The 19,376-nt window shown below is 37.2% G+C and overlaps 1 long non-coding RNA gene across 2 annotated transcripts; it reads left to right on the top strand.

Annotated features, from left to right (window-relative positions):
* Positions 1-5,420: 5,420 nt before the first annotated feature.
* On the top strand, positions 5,421-18,700 carry LOC309818017. 2 transcript variants are annotated; one of them, XR_014296300.1, is made up of 5 exons: positions 5,421-5,674; positions 7,980-8,046; positions 8,601-8,686; positions 13,549-13,622; positions 18,342-18,700. It is a non-coding gene; the product is annotated as an uncharacterized lncRNA (long non-coding RNA). The 2 variants fall into 2 exon arrangements; XR_014296301.1 differs by lacking the exon at positions 5,421-5,674 and adding an exon at positions 5,789-5,994.
* Positions 18,701-19,376: the final 676 nt, after the last annotated feature.

Below are 19,376 nucleotides of genomic sequence, written 5' to 3'. Positions count from 1 at the left end.
TTGTGGCCTCTCCCGTTGCAGAGCACAGGCTCCAGACGCCCAGGCTCAGCGACCATGGCTCATGGGCCCAGCCGCTCCACGGCACGTGGGATCTTCCCGGACCGGGGCACGAACCTGTGCCCCCTGCATCGGCAGGCGGACTCTCAACCACTGCGCCACCAGGCAAGCCCCTGGTAGTTCTAGTTTTAGTTTTTTAAGGAACGTCCATACTGTTCTCCATAGTGGCTGTATCAATTTACCTTCCCACCAACAGTGCAAGAGGGTTCCATTTTCTCCACACCCTCTCCAGCATTTACTGTTTGTAGATTTTTTGATGATGGCCATTCTGACTGGTGTGAGATGACATCTCATTGTAGTTTTGATTTGCATTTCTCTAATGATTAGTGATGTTGAGTATCCTTTCATGTGTTTGTTGGCAATCTTTATATCTTCTTTGGAGAAATGTCTATTTAAGTCTTCTGCCCATTTTTGGATTGGGTTGTTTGTTTTTTTGATATTGAGCTGCATGAGCTGTTTGTATATTTTGGAGATTAATCCTTTGTCGGTTGCTTCATTTGCAAATATTTTCTCCCATTCTGAGGGTTGTCTTGTTTATGGTTTCCTTTGCTGTGCAAAAGCTTTTGTTTCATTAGGTCCCATTTGTTTATTTGTGTTTTTATTTCCATTTCTCTAGGAGGTGGTTCAAAAAGGATCTTGCTGTGATTTATGTCATAGAGTGTTCTGCCTATGTTTTCCTCTAAGAGTTTTATATTGTCTAGGCCTGCTAAATTTTAAGTTACTATTCATCCATCTATTTTCCAGCTTCTGAAATTGTGTTGCTCTTTTCTCTTGCTTTCCTTTCCTAATGAGTTTATGAAAAGAAAGAAAGAAAGGAAGGAAGGAAGGAAGGGAGAAAGAAAGGGAAAAGAAGTCTGTTTAGTGAAGTTTTGGGATGGAGCAAAATTAGTTGCATGCATACCATCTGCCACCTTTAGCCTGGAACTGGCAGGCACATATACACATAGCTGCCTCCTTTGTGTCCTTCCTGCTTTAACTTAAATGTCACCTCCTCAGAGAGGCCTTCCCTGACCACTCAACCTGAAATTAGGCCTTCATCATCATAGCACTTATCACTACCTGGTATTTTCTTATGTATGGTCTTCTGCCCCATTAGAATATAAGCTCCACAAGAGCAGACACCTCAGTCCACGTAGCATCCCCAGCTTCTAAAATAGTACCTGGAACATGGAAGAAACTCAATAACTCTGTTTGGAAATATTTTGAGTATCCAATGAGTTTCAACCCTGTGTGTGATGTACCCTGGGAAAAAGAAAGAAAGACTGCCCTGTGTGAAGAAGGAGCACGGTGTATCCAGAAATAAGAGAGAGGCTGCATGTAAGTCATGTGAGTATGAGCAGCAAGAGAAACGGCAAAGAGCAGGAGCAGAGCTGCTGGCATCTGAAAAGGCCTGTATTTGAAAACTGTGTCTCTGACTTGAGTCAAGGTCATCCTGGGTTTCGGCTGAGCCTCCGCGATGCGTTGGGCTGAACCTCTCAGGGAGACACCCTAGGCAAAGGTGGACACTTAGGACAGGAAACAGGGAGGAAAGCATATCCTGCTCGCTCTTCTTTAATTACTACAGGAGGAGAGGAGGACAGAAACGGGAAACAGACCTGGGGAGCTGCAGGGAAGCAGGGAGCACGGCAGGAAGCTCTGTTCTGCAGTGTGCGAGGCCACAGTGCATGGGAGATGGGAGCTGCTGCCCATTTTATGTACCAGAGATCCTTACCATCAACCGGGGACATTTCGGGGGCCGTTCACATCCCTGTAGGTACTGAGTGTTGTGTGACCTTTATTTCAAAAAAAAAAAAATTAAAGGTGTTTAGTGTAGCAAATGACACAATAAAAAATTTTTAAAGTTACCTAATGAGTGTCAGCTTTTAGCTTAGGAGATTTAGTTTATGTTTTTTCTTTTCTTTCTTTCTTCATTAAAAAGGTAATACATTCCCATGGCTCAAAATTCAAAAGTCACAAAGCGGTATAGAGTGAAAAGTGCCCTTCTCACCCGATTCTCCAGCCTCCACTGAGGTCTCCTCAGAGGTGAGACGTGTAAACAGATTCTAGTATCCTTCCAGAAATATTCTCTGCCCATCCAGGTTTTCTTTTGGGCACGATTAAATAGGAACAGAAATACTCAGAGTGGGACCTCCCTGGCGGTCCAGTGGTTGAGACTGCGCCTTCCAATGCGGGGGTCGAGGGCGGGGCAGCCGGCGGGGGGTGGGTGGGTTCGATCCCTAGTCGGAGAGCTGGGATCCCTCAAGCCTTGTGGCCAAAAAGCCAAAACAGAAAACAGAAGCAGTATTGTAACAAATTCAATAAAGACTTTAAAAATGATCCACATCAAAAAGATCTTAAAAAAAAAAAAAACTACTCAGAGCACACACATGCAGAGACCTTTCCTCTAAGTCAAGGCTAAGGGCTGTGCTCTTCATTTTCGCTGGTAAAGAGACAGCAGTAATAGGACCCAGCGGAGACTGGGGGAGGGAGGGATCTCCTCTCGGTTCATTGGCAGATCACTTAGCATGAAAAAGAACTGTGGTGGAGATAGAATGTGGTCCGCCAGGTGTCAGGTGCTTTTTATTTATTTTTATTTAGGATGGAGCTAGTCTAGGTTTAACGAGGTTGGCTAAAGACATGGTGTAGATGTGACAAAAGAAATTATGACTGTCATGTGTGATAGGCAAAAAAGTTTCAATGTGGCAGAGAATGGCGTTCTCTGAAGAAGGCGCTGTGTGGGATGTAAGCTTGGGAGAAGAAAGCTGTTTTCTCTAAGACACCCAAAGTGTATCTCTTAAAGGGGAGTCACTCCACAGTTGAACTGTGGGGCCCGCAATCAGACAAGGAGTAAAACAAGAGAGCTAGATAGATGGTTCCCAGGTGGCATGCCAGGAGGTTGACGGCAATCGGGTGGGACCCAGGTCTGGGGATTAAGTTAGTATGGGTCTGATATTCCCCAATTGGAGGGAGGCCTGATTCTGAAGGTGAAGCACTTCAGCGAAGTCGGGGAGGGAGCAGCTGGCAAATCAGACAGCTCCCCACAACAGGAGATCCAACTGAACCTATCTGGCAAGGGGGAGGTATTCACAAAAAAAAAAAAAAAAAAAAAAAAAGGAAGAGGCAGAAAGGAACGGTTCTGGAGTCAGACAACTGGGTTCCATTCTGGTTCTAATACTTCTTAGCAGTGTGAACCTGGGCAAGTTAAACTCCTTGTGCCTCAGCTTCCTAATAGAGATAATACACAGAGATAATAATAGTCTCTCACAGGGGTGTTGCGTGATGACCTGAGTTAACCACCAATGAGTGCTTAGAACAATGCCTGGCGCATACCTAACTCAATGTTTTTCAGCCATACCTATTATTATTATTTCTTTTTAGCCATACCTATTTTTAATAAAGACCTGTTCAGGCCAGTTTTGCTGGCATAGAGGTACTTGGTGATGAATCTGGACAAGCAGAATCATAGATGGATTTCAGGTAGTGATAGGAAGGGAAAAGAGGGGGTGAACAATAGCATAGCAAGAACACATCAGGAAGAATGAGGAAAAAGGGTTCAGGGTGGGGCTGCTTCAGAGAAAACAGCCTGTTGCAGGTCTACAATGTTCAAAGCTACATTGTGTAAGGGAATTCTCTTGGAAGTTAAATGGAGAAAGTTTAATTTCAATTCAAGAAGCATTCTTTTTGTGTGTCCACTTGAAGCTCAAATTATATTGCTAAGGAGGATGGTCAGTCTGCATAGAGAGAACCCAAGATCTATGAGTCAGGAGACTTGGGTTCTAGTTCTAGTTCTGCCCGAAGTAGCTGATGCCGTATCGAATCAAGTTAATTAACAACTGTGTCATTTTGAAAAGAAGGGGCCAGACCTAGTTCCTAGGCCTCATGAGTATTTAACATTCTCTTATTCTAATCCAAGAACAGGGTCTCAAGAGAATTTCAGAGTTGCTCACCTTTCCCCAAGACTCCTTCCCTCAAATAAATCCGTTAAGACTAAGAGCATCTAGCGTTCCTTTCTTTTTTACCAGGTCCCAAAAGGAGCAAGATTTCTAAAATGCTGGCATTGGGAGAGAGCCACTTTTTCTTTTCCCATCCATTTCAGGAAGGTTGTTTTCAGTTATTCCTTGGTCTGCCAAGAGTTGCTTCTAGATTGAAGTAGGAAGAAGTAATGAAAACAACAGAAAAAAGGTGAGATTTGCTTAAAAGAAGCGAAGCTTGTTTTGCCTGATTCTCTGGGAGAAGGTGGTTGGCAGGTAGACTATGATTGTTCAGGTTCAAACTATCCCTTTAACAAACACTCCCTAAAGGGTGGAATCTGGCCCAACCAGGATTATGAGATACTGATTCATAATGCCGATGGACACCGGACATACTAATAGCCTGCCTCTCATAAACAGGCAACAAGAAGCTTACAAACCCTCAAATAAGTGGTATTTCAATTCGGATATTGGGCTAGGGGGATGCGCTGGTTTAAAAAAACTGGCCCAAACTCTGTGACCCTTAGGGAAGGACTGGTTGTTTAGAAGAAAAATCTTGAGTTCTATAGCTCCTCAGATATGGCTGCTTGCCCAAGGGCTATGAACCTGCATCTTGTTTGCTCGTCATCCTGTCAATCATTTTCCTTTTTTTTAAAAAAAGAAGACAAAAATCTGAAGTCGAAAACACCGAATTTCAAGCTTTTTCCAGGGGCGAAGCCCTTATCTCTAGGGCACTGTACTAATAATACTGGCCTGGCCTACCCCGCTCCAGGAACCCCCTAGCCTTCCCCGAGGGGTCCGCACTGCGAGGCGCAAAGCAACAGCCCAGCTCTAAACCCAAAGGTTCCATCACCAGCCAATCGCCAGCTGGGATCCCTCAAGAAAACCAGAAACACCTACGAAAGGTGAATGGCATTAAGACCAGCCTATCCGCGGGGACTCAGCTGAAGGGGTGGGGTCAGAATTAGCCAATAGTATTGAAGTGATTGTTGTTAGGCGGGAGGAAGACGCCTGCGAGCGTGCGTGGGGCCGCTCCCGGGAAAGGGTGGAAGGAAGCTCGCAGAACCAATGGCCGCGGCGGGCGGGCGGTAGTGCGCATGCGTACTGTGACCTGGGGCTGCGGGCGGGAGGCGGGGAGGATGGGGGAGGGGAGCGGGCAGGAACGCGGCGGAGGCTGCTGCCGTCGCAGCAGCTGCCGCCGCAGCAAAGAGGCCATGTTGTGTGGTGTGTGGGGCGGGGGGGAGGAGGGCCGGGGGGGGAGGAGGAGGAGGGAGTAAAGCCGAGAGAGGAGACGGGAGAGAGACACCACACACACACGGCACAAGATGGCCGGAGAAGCAGCAGCACCTCGAGCTGTCAGGCGTTCCGCCGCGGCCGCGGGGCCCGCCGGCTGGCGGGGACTTGCGCCCGGGCGGCCCGCAGGCCCGCGGGAGCGAAGCGGCCGCGGCTGGGGCGAGGCGGGCCGCGCGCCGGGGTCGGAGCCCGCGGCAGAGGCGCCCGGGGCGGCCGGGCCCACGACGCGGAAAGCGCCGCTGCGGCAGCGGCCGCGGAGGCTCCCCGGGGCCCGGGCGGCTCAACCCGGTACGGACGGGAGGCTCGGGCGGGCGGCCCGGCGCGGGACTCGGGTGCGGGCGACCAGGAGGTGCCGACCGCGGCGCTCGGACCTGGTGAGTGGCTCCCCGGCTCCTTTTATTGTCCTTTGTCCTTGGGAGGAAAAGCAAAATGTCCTTGAGCGCGCGAGCAGGAGGGGGCGGCGGGCCGGGCCTCGCCGGCCGGCTCTCCCCTAGCGGCCCCATAGGCGCCGCTCTCTGGCTCTCCGGGCGGGAAGCGCCGCGGGGCCCGGGGCTGGGGGCGCGGGGGCCCTGCTGAAGACCGGGCGGGGGGTGGCCTCGTTGCCGGGACCGGCCCCGCCGGGAAAGGGGCGGCGGCGGTGACCGCGGGCGGGAGCCTGAAGGGGACTGCGCGAGGAGAGCCCCTTTCTGTCCTGGTGAGTTATTTTGATATTTAGGGTAAAAAAAAAAAGAAAAATCCTTTTCAGGTTGTCCGACGGGGGAGCTTTTTAACCCCTTTCCGGTGAGGTGGGAACTCATCTTCGTTTTCGAATTTAAAAGAACAATGGAACCCTGACTACGTTTCAACAAAAATAAAACTTGTTTTTTTTTTTTCCTTTTGGGTGTTGGCTTTTAACTCTTTCAAAGCCGATTTTGAAAACGGCTGCAGTGTTGCAGATGAGAAGGTACTTGCTGCTTGTTCAAACCTTTATTGATGTTAAGGTTGTCTTTTAAAAATGCAAGTTGGAGGAGTGCTTCTGGTATTTCAGAAATTACGAAGACAAGTTTACTATGTCGTCAAGGCTGTTTAATGGAAATAGATTTTAATTACGGTGCTAGACGATGACGTTTGATTAAGGTAGTTTATTTTACTGAGTAATTACGCCAAGATTATTTGACATTCTGATGTTTGAACAATGATTAAATCTACTGTTCGTTACTTTTAAAAAGATCATAAGGAGCCGTTATCTGTAACTTATCACACCTGAATGTTAGACCATACTTGGGTTAGTTCCTAGACTTTTAAAAGTTTTAAGTTCATCATTTGATGATTTAAAAAAATAATGTGTATTATCACAAGCCACGGTCGACAGAACTTTTACAAAGGAATATTCTGACACCAAATCTCTTTGTGAAGTTACTTTCTCGTAGTGTAAATATTAAAGTAGGACTGCTCGGTAATGGGCGATGAAGAGGAGCCATATTTGTTGCATTTGTTGCATGCATAAAAATTCAGATATGCTCAAAACGGAACAGTATTTTAATAGTGTATTTTGGTTTTTAAAAAACTTGTAGAGTCCTCTGTATAGTCTAGGAATTTAAAAAAATTGTCTGAGAGGGAATTTGAGTTTAGTGATTTGAAGAACAAACCACAAATGAACAAACCTTTGTGTATTTTAGAATATATTTGTCTTCATCCTGCGGTAGCTCTGGTGTTGTAGAGGTGCAGATCTACGTAAAAACAGTGTTGGGCAGATTTACGTAGTACTTATAAAATCAAAGATACTGGTGTAATGGACTGTGTTTCTGAGGATATTTTTGTCAGTGACATTGTTTTATTTTCCTAATAGCATTCATATAGTGCTACACGTCACATCAGTTGCGCATATCTTGATTTTAGAGACTCTTGGTGTTTAAGTAACAATTTGGTTTTTCAAATCAACATTTCTGAAATTTTTGAGCACTGCAAGTCGTTTGAAATTAATATTCTGAATCTAGTTTTTTTGAATAGCGAAATGCAGAATAATTGCTAGCAGTTTAACCTCATAAGGTCTTTTTACATGAGAAATGGGGGAAGGGAGAGACTGAAAATGTTCTAGACCCCAGTTTGAAATTGAATAAAGGACATAGATACTACATGTTTTAGATTTGCTTTAAAGACAAAGCTAATATCCCACTTGGTGGGATCAAATAACTTGTGGTTTAAAAATTTAAAGTAACCAGTGGCCATTTTAACTTCACTAATTTCTCCTGGAGGAGTTAATTTTTAATTGCTCATAATTGTAAAAGGTATTTCTAGATGGTAAAGAAAATTTTAAGTTGATTTCAGTCTTTAAAAATGGTAAACTTTTCCTTTGTTTTCGTGTATTGCTTGCCATCAAAAGAAGAATAAAAATGAAAACAAGGTCATAATCTTAAATCTGTCCAAAGATGTGAATTTTTTGTTTTTAATCTCAATGCCTTAATCTCTAGTGTTTGTTCATACAACCAAAAGATGAGGAAAATAAAGACTGATAGATATTAAGATAAATAACTGCACCCTTAAAATTTACAGGTAGCGTGTCGATGAGCCATTTCTTGAATTTGTCCAATGATCGTTGTCTCTGGAATATTTTCTCATTGTTTCATCACAGTGAAACTTTGGCCAAGAAGTGTTTAAAAATCAAAACATTGATAATCATCTTCCTTTTTTTTTTTAAAGGTAACTTACAAGATTAAAATTATATTTGGTTGATGATGGTTCTGAACAAATACAGCTCTTATTTGAGGTAAGAGTGGGTAAATTTTTATTACTTTGACATAAAAGTAAACTTATTAGGTTTTTATTTTTTTTGATAATATATGTTTTTAGTGAATAGTGATTATGAGTAAGTATCTGAAATAATTTTACAAGGTCTTTAAACCTTTTCATTGTATGAAAAGTGTATCTGCATAGCCATTGTAACTTAATGTGCCTTTTGAATAGTTTAAAATACTGAAGGTCCTTTAAGCCTTTGTTTAGTTTTGGGAACAAGAAAAAATATTATACTTTGAGGAAAACCATAAACCAAAGATATGCTTTTTCTTTCTTGCTATTTAATATACTATGCAAACAATTTAAATCTTTTGAATATTTAAAGAAATAAATTTTTGGGGAAATTTAAGCTAGTTGCTATTCATACTAATGGATTTTAGGAAAGAATGCTTTAAAAATCAGGTTTTGTGAGCATAGATTTTATTTTTTCTTCTATGTAATAAAAAGTTTTAAAACACATATTAGTATTTGGCTATTGGTGGTTCCATCAATAAATTGTTTAGAATATTGTTTTTTTTCCCCCAAAAGGTATGCCATTTTGAAGACTGAGACCGTGGAATTTTATCCTTGAGGATAAAGGAAATCTTTGCGATAGTCTGTATTTTATATAGCAAGTAAGTAAATGTTTTTATGCAACATCTGAAATCTAATAGCTACCAACAGAAGAATATCACTAAAGTTTGTCAGTGCGACATAAACTGTAGACCTTATCTCGAAAAAGGGATAAGAAAAAACCCATCAAATTCTTTACCTTACATCAAAGCAGTTCTGTGTTAATGTTAAAATAGTTGATACGTGTAATTTACATCAGTAGTGAGACATTCAGTATTTTTCAATTAAATGGTTTAGAATTATGGTTAAATCAGTAGTTGAGTCATCAGAATTACGTATCTTTACAATCTGAAATGTACATTCTTTAGCCATTTTTTTGGTGATGCAGGTTACGTTTTAGAAATGGCCTAGAATTTTGTATTTGCAGATCTTATGATTTATCTTAAAAGAAGTATATTTCAAAAACTTAATAGACCCTCTCATATTCTAGTTATTATGTAAAGGATTTAAAATACTCATTTTACCTGTTTTTATGAGTCTTTTTTCCATACAGGTGCAAAAATAAGTTATAGGAAACTAGAATGTGACTAAAGAGACTTCTAATCTATAGCGTAGTCTTTTTAAAGCATAAAAGGAAGAAATAATTTCAATATGTGTATGGTATTTTGACATCTTAAAATTAGATACATGAATGAGAAAAATATGTGCAGAATTTTCAGGAATTACTTCTTACTCTTAACACTGAAAGGGGAAGTTACTGTCAAGCAGTGTATATTAGGAAGGGATTTATCAGAGGAAATATATAATGAGATACCTTGGGAAGTTTTAAAAATAGCCAAATAATTAATTAATGTAAGGGCAGGTTTACCTTTGTCCTTGTAATTTTTGTGGAAAATTCATCGTTGGTGTTGGCTTATTCTGTTGATTCGAATAGGTGATAAAGGTAATATTTTTATTGCTTTTGCTTTAGCTTTTTTTGCTTTTCAGCCCTTTTGCAGTTTGATCAGATTTGTGTTTATTATAGTGTACAAGAGAAAACCAAATGTTAGACCTTTAACAATGTTTTAAAGATGTAACATATAAAAAAGTTAAGACGTCTTTCATCCCAAGGTCGTTTAACGTAAAAATGCCAAGGTTAGGGTTTCCTCTTTGTAAATGATAGGATATTAGGTTGGCATTCAGATGAGGCTGGGCACTGTTATAAAAATTGAGAATTGGGCCTCTTAAGACACAAATGTATGTGAAGTTTAACCTAAGTTTAAGTATAAATTGGCAGTAATTTATAATGGCCTACCAAAGGCGTAATTTGAACCCATAGAATAAAAAACGAATGGTTAAAGAAGATTAGAAATGTTAAATGAAAATTTGTATCTTTTTTAGTCAAGTATTAATAATTATAAAAATAACTTAAGTGTTGTAGTAACTCCTAAGTTAATGTAATGGAGTGTAGTTTTCTTTTTATCACCAACAAGATAAAGGATTATAAGTCACATTTTAAAAAGACCTACATGTACTTCGACCTTCATGATAATATTTAGAGTCAGTGTTTTGAAATCTGCTGCTGAGCCAAGCCTGTAAAATTGGCAATATATTTGGTGGACAGAAATAATGGACACATGGGGGCAAATATAACTGAAGATACTGTTGTTTTAAATTACTGTATTTCATAAATACATTGTTTAGTTTACTACTATTTTCTGCTTAAGAACTGAAGTGATAAATACTTAAATATTTGTTTTTATTTTAGCATTTTGAATTCTTGAATCATAAAAGTCACCTGATCAAGTTGGTGATTGGCTTGCATTGCGTTTGTTATTATTGGTAATAACTGTTTAAAAAATTCCCTGGAGTTCCACAGAAATGAAAGAAGCCATGCCCCGTAGTTAACAAAAGGTTTTCATGAACTACGACATAATAAGAGGTTGGATTATGTGGAATAGGTAATTTTGAATATAAATTTTCTTTCAAGTTTCGTTTACTGTTCAGTTTCTTGATTATTTAAAAATTTGGACTGCGGACAAGCAATTATTTTACCTTTTCTCCTCTGATTTTCTTCTTTGTTGAGAGGCATAAGGGGAGAAATGTTAATTTGAGGACATCTCCATCTTCTGCATTAATGAGAGGTGTGTGATAGAGTGGAAAATATAACTGTGATTCAGCAGTCAGGAGACCCAGCTTCTAATGTAAATTAGCCCTGTAATCTAGACGATTTATTCACTGTGGACCTTAGTCTCCTAATTTGTATAAAGTATTTGGAGTTTCCAATTTCTTAAGATACATTTTTGCTCCTGAATTGTGTGGTAAAAATAGAGTGTCTAGTTCTCTTAAACTGTAAAGTAGTTTTTGTAATTTTTGCATTGCAAATCATGGATGTTATTTCTTTGTTGAAGTTATTTGAATAACATGAAACCTGGGCGATAGTGTACCTGACTTTCCTAATTTTAGGTGTTCTAAAATATTAATAAATAGTATAAATGCAGGCATAATGGAAAGTTGATCTTAAAAAGCAGTTAAGGTGTGAAATTGTGTTTAAAAAACAAAGATTTAGAATGCTGCAGTGAAAGCATTGTTTTGATTTTTTTTCCTAATTATTTTATTAAATAATTTAAAGATTAGTGTATTTAATGTAACATTTGCAGCTGACCATTGTGAGTATAAATGATGATTTATAGCTTACATGCTTGACTAAGCTATATAATTTCCCTTAAGAAATCTATATTTCAAAGATAAATATCCTCATCTTACCCACTGCCTTTCCCTTCCAGATTGAGCGGGCCAGTACAAACTTTTAATTTTCAAATTGACTTATTTCTGCATATAATTAACTTTTACAACTTAAATTCAGGGATATTCTGGACTTTATAAATAAAAACTATGCGATTTGATTGTTTACATAACTTTCAAGTAACATGTTTCCTACAACGGTTTTATTTATACATTGTGTACAGCTAGATAATCCAGTGTTTTGGAAAACAATCTTTGTTTTTTGAAATTATACCACTTATTTGAAATTGAATATTTCCCAAAAAGCAATTATATCCTAATGTGTGTATTACATGGTAGTCAAAATCATTTTAATTTAGGTTATCAAGCTAAATATTTTGCTTAACTTTAATGCTTTATGAGTTGTGACAGAGTTTTCTTATGACTGTAATGACTTTATCACTAGTACCTTATTTTTGTGGGTGGTTTCTTATATTTCACAGTGCTCTCGGATTTTATTCTTAATTAAAATGTAAAAATTGTTTTCAGGACTTTAAAAGGTGACAAAACCAAATCTAAGAAAAGCACAAATGGGCTAGTAATGATAATATTAAGACTTGACTAAAGTCGTCTTTGCCTTTTATTATAAAATGAGCAGCAATCAAAGTTGTTATTTATATTATACCTATAATTTCATACTAAATGAGGATCCTCGATACTGCAAAATATTAAAGATAGGAGTATGAGCAAAATTATCAACTTTTGTAATCTGCTTAAGGTGAACTTGGCTTACCCCCCTTTAAAGGAAGGCAGAGTACTACTTTGTCAATTTTTGGTAAGGAGATCGAGTGGTAGATTACATTGGTGTCAGTAATTTTTGTGGTGGTGCAAAGTGTGATCCAAGTCCTCTGGTTTTGATGCAGTGAGCACCCCGAGCCACATACTTGTACTGGTAGGTAGCCTTTTTATAAGCGTGTTGTCAGACTAATGTGATGGGTTTCCCTCAGACATTTCTTTCGGGGGGATTCCTTAAGTCATTTCTGCCCTTCTCTTAGGGGTTAAATCAATTTATTTTACTTGACTGATTTAGGTTTTGTCATTGTTCGGTGTAACTGTCTCCTTTATAAGATCAGATTAAATTTGGAAGCTTAATAATGCTGTGTTTCTTGTAAATTGCTTCATTTTATCAACTTGTTGGGAGGATATTTTAGCACCTTGCTCTTGAAAGAAATCTTGAAGCAGATCTTACTATTTCTTGGCCTATGACTAGTCAAAACGATTAAAGGGATTTAAATTTGGTAAGATACTCAGGAACTTGCTTTATAATTTGAAAAATTGGAAACCTTGGTCATGGAAAAAGCATTTAGGTAGCTTAGTTTTAGCTTAAATCCTAAACTTTTGCTTTCTAAAAATCCTTAAATTGATACACTTTAATATTGAACTTTTGAACAAAGCTTTTTGGGTAGTTCTACCTATTATTGTGATTATTATAATCATACTTTGGCACAGGAGTGACTGGAAAAAGTATATACCTGTATTCAATTTATTTGAGATACAGGAAACATCTTCCATGTTTATGAGGTATTTCAGTCTAACCAGTGAAAAGTAATGGTTATCAGTAACCAGATAAAAAGTAATTTTTATCACGCACATATTTTAGAAAGGGTTAGTGTTGTGTAGGTCAATATAATTAGTAGAGAAAAAAAATTGAAATTATGCTTAAGGTTTCTATCCTAGAATAGAGTTGATTAAAGTACATGATATTATGAAATAATATAGTAATATTGAAGAGTGAGAAACATGGCCTTGCCAGGTTGGTAATGGAAGCTTTCCTTTAGAAGTCTGGAAAGCAGATTAGCTGAAGGACCAAGAGATAAAATAGTTCTGTACTGTTACGGAAGGAGTGATGTTGACTCTGTTAAACAGCTGTTTTGCAACCATGACTGCCTGTTAGGGAGCCCAGATTTTTACGTAGGAAGTTCTTGGGGCCTGAGACATAACGTGCTTTTATAGTAACTTTATTCTACAGGTGAGCCCTGTGAACAGCCAAACTTAAGATCCTCTGGATCAGAACTTTTGATTTTCTGCTTGGACTGTATTTATAAATACATGTATGTCTCGGTCTTCTGGCTAGTGATCCTGTTAAGATGTTGAAGTTTCCAAATAAATCTGTTTTTTTCTTTTTCTGTACATACAATTATATTCTTTTTGATTTCTACAGAAATATGAATCCTGAGGCTGAATTATCTAAGGGGCCAGTACAACGAAAATAGATGTTGGTGAAGAATTTATTTAGTAAGTTTTCCTCAATTTACATGTTTAATTTGTTTTTTAATTTTAAATATGACTTTAGAAATTGTGAGTAACTGAGTCAGAGTCTGTAAAAATATAGAGGGATTTAGTGAGGCTCAAAGCAGTACAAAAATAAATCAGCATGGTTAGATGTATATGAAGTTTATTATTAAAATCTTGCACATTAATTTACTCCAACCTTTTATTATTTTCTACTTTTTTTTACTTAAGCTCAGGCAGAGTTAAAATGGAAAAAACCCTACATTTGAACATGCTTTTAATACTGCACCCTAGGACTTCCCTGGTGGTCCAGCGGTCAAGACTCCACGCTTCCACTGCAGGGAGCATGGGTTCGATCCCTGGTAGGGGAACTAAGATCGCGCATGCGCTGTGTGGCCAAAAAAACCCACAAAACCCTGCACCCTAGATCTGGGTGTTGGTAAACTCCCCCCTATTTTTATAAGTAAAATTTTATTGGAACACAGGTATGCGCTTTCATTTACACATTATCTGTGTTTGCTTTCCAACTCTGGCTACAGAGTTGAGAGTAGCTATAGCTAATGGCCACAAACCCTATAAAATGCTTAGTATTTTTTCCTGTTAGGCAACCTTGCGTACTCTTTCCCTGGATCCTTCCTTTTTGTCAACTTCACATGTGTAAAACTCAGAAGCCCTTAGGTTCTCTTGGTAATAGAGCATACTTTTAATGGATTTCATTGTTAGTAATTCAAATAAATGAAGTAATTATGAGCTTTCCTTAAACTTGAAAGGCCAACAAAAAGTTTTTCTTCATACTGGGGTTTTGCCTTGATATTAGAAGGTTTGGTTACTACTACTACTGTGGAATTTCTAATTCCCCATCTGAGAAATAGTGGGAAAGAGTTAGTGGTAAGACTGTAGAAATGGATTTGGATGAATTCTCAAAAGCATTTATTATTGACAGAACTTTTTAGGTATGATAATTATTTAGTAGTTGTTTCATAAAAGTAATTTTTTGAATCACATTCGGGAATCTAGATTCTAGATGATAATCTTTGCTTCTAATTGCTACTTCAACTTCTATTGTATAAATGGCTACTAGAGCCTGTAAAATAGTGAATATTTTTTTTTTTTCGATGGGGGATGGTGAGAGCAGAGATGAAAACTTTACTAATGTAGTGTAATTTATTGACTTCATGCCTTATATTTTAAAATGATTGCCTGGCACATAGTGGATGCTCAATAAATACTTGTTGATTTATTGTATATACTTGCTATTAAACATTATCAACTAGTGTTTTGGGTCTAATCTAGTAAAAAGTGAAATTCATTATTTATAATGCTTTAAATACTAATTTTTAGATATGCTTGAATGCCAAAACTTTGACTCAGTAAAAGTTACAAGAAACCACAACTTTCAATCTTTCATGGACATGTAGTCAAGTTTTAAACTAAAATGGGATAATGGGGAAGATTTGATTTGATTGTAAAAACCTTAAGTAAGATGACTCTTTCTTAGCATAGTTGAACAACATAGTTTAGCAATGTTGTGAACAGCTGGCTGGGTTTTTTGTAGTTAGTTTTTATGCCCACTTTATTTAGGACCCAGACTTGTTAATAAGTTTTAATCCTGTTGAGGAGTCAAGCTTTTTTGGTAATAAGACAAAATATGTGAAGTCAGTATTAAATGTTTTCAAATTTAAAGACAATACGAAGATTGAAATTGTCATAAGTACCAAGAAGCTTAATTACATGATGAGAATGATCATCATGTAAGCATCAATTTCTGCTTCTTATTGTAATTTTGTACCCATTTGTCCCACTGGTTTTACAGTAACAAATTGTAGTATTTATTAGAGCCACTTGTTTAAAAAATTAAGAATCATTAATCTTTTTCCTTGTACTCTTTCCCTGTCCCGCACATTTTTTGTTGCTATTAAAATGGGGGTTTGCTGGGAAGTAGAGGTAAGGAAATTGAACCCCTGTTAAACACATCCAGTAATGAATCACTTGCTTGCATTTCAAATAACAACTTATTTTACAATATCCCAGTGTTTTTTTGAACAAATTTACTGAATTAGAATTTAAGACCTCCTTGCTCAATTTTATGTTTTTAATTTCTGGATGTATAGTATTTGGGGATTTTAAGCAGTAGCAGGTACTTATCACCTTCTTACCATAGAAGTTTTTTCTTCTTGGAAATTATCTTAGAACAAGCAATTTGTTCTTAAAAAAAGGAGGTATAAAATAGTGAACATCATAGTGGAAAAATTCTCCTAACTTTTCATAATATTAGCTTGAAGCTTGTATGTTTGATGATGGAATTCTAGATCAAACCATCATCTCTGCAGTATGTTTCCAGTAATTCACAAATCTGGAAAGATGTGGAGTAGTAGGGCTTAGATACTAAACCCTACTCAGTTTTCTGTACTGATCTTATTTTAATGCAAAATGAAATGCTCTTTAAAGCAGAAAGTGTTTTGTCTTTTACAAGTTGACCCCATGATCCTAGAGCTTTCAGAGATATCATGGCCACTGGAATATAAATTATTTTGATTCATTAAGGTTAGTTTGTAGGTCCTCAGGTACTTTGGTTACTGTGGTATATTGGAGGTCTATTTATTGAGGTCCTTCTATATACCGGGTAATGTAAAAGCTATAAATGTACTAACTCATTTAATCCTCACTACTACTGCCACGTAAGGTAGGTACTACTGTTACAGATGAAGAACTGGATTTTGTTACCCAGAAAATTTCCAGGGTCAGAGAACTCATGCCTGCTTTCTTTTTCACTTTTTAACTTTGCTTATTTGCAAATTTAATTTTTGCAAGAAATTGGAATTCCATGAAAATAAATGGATTTTATTCCTAAATCCTTTACTGTTCTTTTAGGTGCTTTGATATTTGAGCACTTTTGCTTATTAACAGAATTCTTACTTCTGGGTTTTCATTGGCTTTATAGGAGTGCAGATTGATCATGGCTTTCTTGTAGCATTCTTTTTCTTCTCCTCCCCCCGCCTTTTTTTTTTTTTACCATGTTAAATATATGACAGTGTATGTGATAGCACGACCAATATGCTAGTATTTTTTAGTCTCTATTTTTGCCACACAAGCTGGTGCATTTTATTAATTAGTTTTGATATGGTTTTAATATCATTTGGCTTTCTTTTGAAATTTTTTTTAAAAATGTCGTTTTAAAAAGAAATTTCTTATAGTGTCTGCGATGAGTTTTTTACCTCTTGTGGCAGAAGAATATAAAGCACGGAGTTTATCACTTAATGTACTAGATTGAATAAAGTGCACCTATAGCCATTGAAATGACTAGCTTGATATGAATGCATTAATGTCACCGTTCATCATAATAGTATTTACATTCCCAACTCATTGAGAGATTGATCCTGCATTGTAACAGTAGAGATGGGGAGAAATTGGTTTATAATTAACTCTGCAAGAGGAATGATGGTGTTTTTATTTTTATACTTCTATATAGAAATATGTCCCTTAATTGTAAGGAGTGAACAAGTGGAAGATATTTTACTGATATGGGGAATAAATGAGTTATTTTTAGTTCTCCTTTTAGGCTGGAGAGAAATCGGCAAAAAATGGTTTGGGAGGAATAGCTTTCGTTTGATGCTTATTACTGATGTTGTGATGCTCATTTTCAGTATTTTTTTTAATGAGTGGTGGTGTCTCTTGGTTAATCAAATGGTTTATTAAGTAGATTTTTGTATTGTATATAATAGACAAATCCTCATTGTAGTTTTGGAATCAAGGTACTAACTATCTAATGAGCAAAAAATGTCCTTATATTTAATAATCTCCTAGTCAGTCACTCAGACTTCATTGCTATAAATTTAGTTGGAGAGCTGCAAAATTTATAAAGAAGACCAGGGTTAAAACTTATTTTTCTAATTATGTTTTATCATGATGAATCAGGACCATTTATTTAATGGTAAAATATCCTGGCTTCCTTTAATCTCCTTACTTCAAATTATTTAAGCAATGAATTTTTTTAAAACAATGAGGAACATTTGATGTTTTTGCAATGAGAATATTTGTATTGAATTTGAAATCTGATAGCATTTTATGGCAAATATCAAATAAGGCAGGGAAATATTTTGCATTTCTGATCATTTTGTTTTCTAGTGGCTACCTATTTCCTGCATTCTCGTATATGTAGCTAAAGATGGTGACATCTATATTGGCCATTTGTGTTATCTATGCAAAATTAATTAAGATCTGTTGGACTGAAAAACTGCTATGATCCACTGCTTTGGTTTTTTTTTAATCCTTTAAGATTCTTTTCCATATTTAGTTTTATTTGAAGAAGCTTGGAAAGTTTTCTGCATTGAGATTTAGAATCCATAGTGTTGCTGTAATTTAGCCTTCCAGAATTTTTGAATTTGAATTTTTGTTTTCACTTCGCATGTAGACAGTATAACAACATTACATTTAACTATTAAAAATTTGACTCTTCACTGCCACATTTTTATGGTTACTGTGTATCTGTGACAGTAAAAGAACTTTGTTACTGGTGTGCAGTTTTGCCATGATTCTCTTATTGAGAAGTATGTGCAGCACATACAACTTTAATATAATACAGTTTTATAGTTTAAAGCGGTTATAAAATTATTAAAGCTTTGTGTATGGTAAGAGTATCTTCAAGGTGGGTGGATGTTCTCTGAAGGAATAAGATTATTGATATTCCAACAGCATTTTTTTTCTTTTAATGTTTTCATCAAGCACCCAGTCAGCTTGAAGAGTCTCAAATGGACCCTACCACTGAGAAATCAAGATGGCAGTCCACTATGGGGAATTGAGAAAAATGGATTAATACAAGAGTGCTGTGATAATATACAACCAAGACAGGGTTCTTTTAACATGGATTTCATGAAATGAATGAAGATATAGGTTTCTTACCCAGCACAAATGGACAGTGAATTTGACTTTCTAGAGACTTTGTATCATTAAGAACATTTTTGACATTTGGAGAAGAAAGATGGCACATTAACAGATGATAGTTTGTATGCCTGGAATCTTTTGCAGTTTGATCTGTATGAGTATGATCTTGTGGAATGTTAACTTTAATAAAATTTCTAACACTTTAAAATTTCTCAGTTTGGGCTTTTTTTTTTTAAGCTGAAGCTTCATTAAATACTCGGTGTCGCCTTAAATAACACTTTGACCTTTACAGTTGCCCAGCAGTAAAGTGTACTGAATAAAGCTGGTAAAATGGAAATGGTGTACTGGAAAATGTTTTACTTGGTTAATATTTGTCTTTTTACAAAGTTGTGGAAATTTGTGCTTTAAAAGATGGTTGTCCAGTTAAAATGCTATTTTATGCTTTCTTGAAACATCTTACAAAATAGGTTAACCAGTGGGTAATAATAGAATGTTTAATTTGCTGTGAGATTTTAATGAACTTTTAAAACAAAATGCCTTTTGCCTCAAAATTCAGCATGAGTGATACAATATTTTTCTGACTTTGTTTTGATGGAAAAGGTCCCTTTTACCTATACTTATTAAATATTATAAATAAAACATCTTGCAGAATATCTGAACACTTAAATTCAACTGAATCCTCCTATTGTCTTAATATTAGGTGAAGAGGTGTTGGATTTATAAGGGAAGGTAGGGAGGTCCTTAGGGTATTCACAAAAGGACTTGAAATTTTGGTGTCAATAATGTCTGCAATAGATTTTATGAAATAGGATTGATTACTGTATTTTTATTACTCTGTACATTTAGGAATTTAGAATAAATGAACCACAGTATGTC

This window comes from Grampus griseus (assembly GCF_964374135.1).
Source record: "Grampus griseus genome assembly, chromosome: 2".
Taxonomy (NCBI): domain Eukaryota; kingdom Metazoa; phylum Chordata; class Mammalia; order Artiodactyla; family Delphinidae; genus Grampus; species Grampus griseus.
The sequence above is the reverse complement of the archived record's forward strand: the minus strand, read 5'-3'. Positions and strand labels throughout refer to the sequence as shown.